Source organism: Microtus pennsylvanicus, chromosome 5 (genome assembly GCF_037038515.1).
Source record: "Microtus pennsylvanicus isolate mMicPen1 chromosome 5, mMicPen1.hap1, whole genome shotgun sequence".
Taxonomy (NCBI): Eukaryota; Metazoa; Chordata; class Mammalia; order Rodentia; family Cricetidae; genus Microtus; species Microtus pennsylvanicus.
The window spans coordinates 49,908,215-49,914,268 of NC_134583.1; the positions used below are offsets into that span (position 1 = coordinate 49,908,215).

Here is a 6,054-nt window from a genome sequence, read left to right on the forward strand (position 1 = left end):
CTATAATTGTAAAAGTGTAATAGAATCTAATAGAATTTCATTTGGCGCCTGGACTGTTCCGTGCCATGGCCGCTCATTCGGAGTGAAATAATGACGTCTAATGCCCACACACGGCTCCCCGTGACCTTATTCAATCTCGGGGCTGATCGGGAAATATATTGATTCAATTATACACCGATGACAAATGAACTCAAAGAAAGAGGAAAAAAAGGTCAGCATATATTTGAAAATGTAAATCTTAGCAATGTCTTTGGGGTTCGCCCAAAAAGAAAAAAAAAGCCGTTTCAAAATGCCATTTGTGGCTAATAGTGTGGAGTTCCAGACTCCGTCAGGGAGACACAGGGTGGCTGGGAAGGCCTTAAAAGGGTGCTACTCCTTAGAGTGGGGATCAAGCCTAAATCCTCTCTGAGATGTTCCTGCCTCACACGGTTTTGAGCCTGAACTGCCTCCTTCAACGTTGGAGCTTCTTCCTCTCTTGCCTCCCCTCCTTCCCATCTCCCCCTTCCTCCTTTCTTCTTGTTGCCCCCCCTCCTTCCTACCTTCTGTCTTCCCCTACCTTTCTTCCATTCCCTTCATCCCTTCTCCTGCCCTCTTCTCTCCCTCTCTCCACTTCTCCCCTACCCTGCCCCCCCATCCTGCCTTGCCCTGCCTTCCTTCAAACCACTGACCACATGCAGACAGACACAGGCAGCAGGGTTGGATCCCTAGAGCAAGGGATCGTCAGATAAGGCAAGGTCAGCAGGGACCAGTGAGGGCAGAGAAGGTGAAGGAGTAGGTACAGAGAGAGTCAAAGGGTCAGTCAGTGAGACAAGAATGAGGCAAAGAAAAGTCTAGAAGAAAGAGAATATCAACTTTGGCTAATGTCTAACAGAGGAGCCATACAAACCCCCAAGGCACTCTCAGAATTTTCTCACTTTAAAAAATACTAGGGGCTGGAGAGGTGTCTCAGAAGAGCACTAGCTGCTCTCCCTGAGGACCTGGGTTTGGTTCCCAGCACCTACATAGCAGCTCACAACCATCTGTAATCCCAGCCTCAGATTATCTGATACCCTTCGCTGGCCTTTGTGGGCATTACACATGTAAGTGGCACATAGACACATGTGCAGGTAAAACACCCATGTGTAGAAAATGAAAAAAAAGTGGCTAGTGCTGTCGCTCAGTGGTAGAGCCCTCACCTACAACACGTGATACCCTGGATGCCATTCTTAGCATCACACACACGCACACACACGCACGCACACGCATGCACACGCACATGCACACACACACACACATGCATGCACACACGTGTGCATGCACATACACACACACACACGTTTTACGTGGGAATCATATCTAAAGATACAGATTTTATATACAGTAAAGTACAAGCACCTCAAGTGCATGCCATAGCAATGTATTTTTACAGATCTGGCAGCCACCACTCAAATCAAGTCTAGAACATAGCAACACTTCAGCAGCCTGCCTCTTGACCCCCTTCTCGTTAGTCCTCAACCCCCTGCTCCCAGGCAGCCGTATTCTGGTTTACACGCCACAGATTGGTATCGCTTTTTTTTGAATTTATAAGTGTGTACATTTGGGCACCTGGAATTTTTCTCTCCAAACTGAATCTGCTTCATCTGTCTCTGCCACTGTGTGCCAGCCATCCTGGCTGCGTATGCTGTGGGGGGGACTATGAAATGACACGGAGGTTGAAGCCACACTGGGCAACATTCATGTCAGTGGGGGATATAGGATTAGTTTTGCAACCTTTAAAAGCTTTTGTCAAAACAGGGAAATATGCATAGTTGCTTAGAAATGTACCATGGCATTTTGAAACTGCACAACTGATATATTTAGTACATTGCAACTTCATGCATTAGAAACATTAAGAATTAAAGTGTTTTATTTCTTCATAGAGGACTTGTCAAGAGGAGCGTGAATAGCAAGTGTGTGGCTTTCAGTGTGGGTGAGTTTTGCACGCCTTGGCAAACCATCATATTGTTTCTGAAATTTGACTGTTACTAACATTGTGGGGGAGGGGGTATGTGCTCGTGGGTGTGTGCATGTGTGTTCCTGTGTGTGCAGGTGCACATGTATGTGTGTGTGTGTGCAGAGGCCAGAGGTCAACCTCAAATGTCCTTCCTCAGGTACTTTGGTTTTTCTTTTTAATAACTTTTAAACACTTATCTACTAATTGTGTGAGTGTGCACGAGCCTGAGTAAAACTGACATAGCACATTTGTGTGAATCGAAGGAAAGCTTGCACGATTCAGTTCTCTTTTTAAAAAATATTTATTTACTTAATATGTATGCGTGAGTTCTTCCATGTATGGATGCATAGCATGTGTTTTCCTAGTGTCCATGGAGGCCAGCAGAGAGGCTTGGATTCCCGGAACAAGTTACGTGTAGTTGGGAGTCATTTGACATGAGTCCTGGGGACCAGGTCCCCTGCAAAGCAGCAAGTGCTCTTGACCACCAGGTCATCTCCCCAGCCCAGTGTTGCCTCTTAGGACTCCAGGGGACCAAACTCAGGGCATCAGGCCTGATAGCAAGTGCCACCTTGGTGGCCTTAGGTTTTTATTTTTTGGGTCTTTTGTTTTTTGTTTTTGTCAGACATGATCTATCACTGGGTCCTGTGGCTCACTAATTAGACTTGTCAGTGAGCATCGGGGGTCACTTTTCTCTGTCTTTCCAGCTCTGGGATTAGAACATGCCACCACCCCTGTCTTTTTAAAAAAACAATGTTATTTATTTTTATATTTATGAGTATTTTACCTACATGCATGTCTATAAGTCAGGGTTCAGAAGTTACGGGACACCCTGAAACTCGGGTTACAGACGGATGTGAGCTGCCATGTGGAGCTGGGAACTGAACGTTACAAGCAGCGAGTGTTTTAACCACTGAGCCATTGCTCTAGCCCAACACCTAGTGTCATTTGACCGTTCTTTTGGTTTTTTTTTCTTACTTAGTTTTTATTCATAATCATAAACTTAACTCTGCAATCCAGGTAGACTTGAAGGGGAATGAGGAGAATATGGAACCCAAAGAACTTCAATGAGAGCCGAGATTACAGGGTACTGCGAGCAGATGGGGCTGGGGTGCTCTCCTGAGCTACAGAAGGAATGGTCTGGTGGGTAAGAAGCCCGCAAGTCAAAAGAATTAGAGTTGTCCACAGTCGGAAATGGTGATCTTCTTGCTGGTCTTGCCATTCCTGGACCCAAAACGCTCCATGGCTTCCACAATGTTCATGCCTTCTTTCACCTTCCCAAAGACCACATGTTTGCCATCCAGCCACTCAGTCTTGGTGGTGCAGATAAAAAACTGGGAACCGTTTGTGTTTGGTCCAGCATTTGCCATGGACAAGATGCCAGGACCTGTATGCTTCAGGATGAAATTCTCATCCTCAAATTTTTCTCCGTAGATGGATCTGCCGCCAGTGCCATTATGGCGTGTGAAGTCACCACCCTGTCACATGAACCTGGAATAATCCTGTGAAAGGAAGAACCCTTATATCCAAATCCTTTCTCTCCAGTGCTCAGAGCACGAAAGTTTTCTGCTGTCTTTGGAACTTTGTCTGCAAACAGCTCGAAGGAGACGCAGCCCAAGGGCTCGCCATCGGCCGCGATGTTGAAGAACACGGTGGGGCTGACCATGGCTGCAGCAAGCGGTGAGAGGGGACAGCGGCGTCTGCAAAGCGGCCCATTCTTTTGTTTTTTAATTAAATAATTTATTTATTATGTATACAATATTCTGTCTGTGTGTATGTCTGCAGGCCAGAAGAGGGCACCGGATCTCATTGCAGATGGTCGTGAGCCATCATGTGGTTGCTGGGAATCGAACTCAGGACCTCTGGAAAAGCAGCCAGTGCTCTTAACTTCTGAGCCATCTCTCCAGCCTTTTTTGTTTGTTTTTTTTTACATGATTTCTGGACAAGCTCAGGTTCTCATGTTTCCAAGACAACCTCCTTACTGAGTTATCTTCTCAGGCCACCCTCATTTCCAACATTTCACCCTATATATTTTCCATGTTCTGAAGTATTTCTGAAGGTCAAACGTTACCTTCCCTCAGACATCTTTAGCTTTTTGTCGGATCCACACTCCTTGTGTGTGCCGGAAGTTCTTTCCCACACCGCCAGTCAAATGGTGGCAACATCCTGCCGTTTCTCCCAGGATCCCATTAGCTTTGACTCTCCTGTCAATTCCAGCGTTACTGCCTTTCATTCTTTCACCGCACTTGAATCACTGCTGAACCCTCTTTCTCCTAACCACTTCTGTAAAATATCACATGAGTTTCACAGTCTCACTCTTTGGAGTCTGCTCCTGAAGTGAGCAGTGGATACCCAGTGTCCGATCACGGACTTTGAGAGATGCGACAGAATTGGTCACAGCTCATAATCTGCACCCGATATTTATGTAGCAGCCTGCAGACTGAAGAACTAGCATGGAACTGTGTGCTTTATCTCGTTGCTCATGCTCAATAATGCCCCATTCTGGTAGCTCAGTGGCCAGACTGTTTGCCCAGCATCCACAACGCCCCGAGTTCAGTTCCTAGCACAGGATAAGACAGGTATGGGATGGGCCTCTGTAACCTCAGCACTCAAGAGGTCGAGGCAGGAAGATGAGGATGCCACAATTTCTTCACCCCTTCTTGTGGTACGTTGATGTCATTTCCAGTTTGTTTCTGTCATGAATGACACTGCTTGAACTTTTCTCAACATACGTGCTCATTTTTGTTGGGTGAAGATTTCCCTCCTTGAGTTCACTAATTTCATAAGTGAGTTGCTACCCTCAAAGAGTTGGAGGCAACATAGCCACCTATGCAAAAGGAGAAGATATGGTTGTATTGAGATAGGAAGGAGAGCCTCCGTGTTCTTCATCTAGACCCATTTTACAGATAGGAAGACAGACTCTAGATGCAGAGGGAGTCGCACCGGGTCACACAGAGTCAGCCCCTCAGCTACTGTCTCCCCCTCGAGGCCTCTCCAGCTATGAGATGGGACCTTCCTTGTTCTTAAATCACACGCCCAAGGCTCTCATTTTTCTCCAAGGGAGATATGTACCCCACCTCATGGGTGGGCAGAGGTCAAATCAGACATGGAGAGAGAAGCCAGGTCACACCTTCCCTCTGATATCACGCAAGTTTCCAGGCAAGGCTCAGCTGAGCCCATCCCTTAGCCTAGGCTGGCCTCCCTTTTAATTCTCATAATTGGCTGACAGCTCATTACCAGCGCATTAGAAGCCCTGGGACTGTGGTGACAGTAACAGATTCAGTGCATCCAGACAGTCTGGGGGCGTCCCCAGAGGCCCAACCCAGGCAGGGGCTTCAGGCGACAGCTGGGGATGGACCCAGCTGGGTGCCACTGGCCGGATCCTCAGAGCTCAGATCCCATCTTGTGAACAAGAGCCTCCCCAGCCTACCCACATTGCTATGCTAGCCTCAGAGTTTGCAGCTCTCTGCCTGGAAAGACCAAATAGAATGAGGGATCCTGGCCCCAAGAGATGGAGGGAGAACCCCAAAGCCTTGAGAGGGGCAGAGAACCCAGACTTCCAAGTGCAGACACCAACAAAGCCCATGTGGTCCCTGTGCCCCTCTGTCACTTCCTAGCTGCTGGGCATTTGACCTGCCTCCTCTGGGTTCTTCCTCTCCGTCTGTCTGTCTGTCTGTCTGTCTGTCTGTCTGTCTCAGCTGGTCTTCACTAACACATTGTCTGCCAGGCACCTGCCGCTTGTTTGTCCTAGCTTAGGTCTGTAGCAGCTGTAATGGTCATCTAGACAGAGTCTATCCAGAAGAAGCTTGTGACAGTGGGGAAAGAGGCCATTAGCTTCCACCAGAGGGACTTGGGAGGAGCCAACATTCGGGCAGCAGAGGGGGTGCTGCCCAGCAGGCTTTGCCAAGGAGGATGGATGCACTTGGAAGGAGCAGGGGCTCACTGTCTGTCTGTCGTCCTGAGGACACCTTTGCCTCTGTCCCTCTCCCTGCAGGCCAGGCCCTCCACCTTGGGGTCTCAGCCTGTTGAAGGCAGAGGACAGAGCCCAGGAGTTGGTCAGGGTCTGGGAGGCAGGAAGGAATTGA

At 48.1% G+C, this 6,054-nt stretch overlaps 1 pseudogene; it reads right to left on the bottom strand.

Annotated features, from left to right (window-relative positions):
• Window positions 1-3,023: 3,023 nt before the first annotated feature.
• Window positions 3,024-3,662, bottom strand: LOC142850922 (peptidyl-prolyl cis-trans isomerase A pseudogene; annotated as a pseudogene).
• Window positions 3,663-6,054: the final 2,392 nt, after the last annotated feature.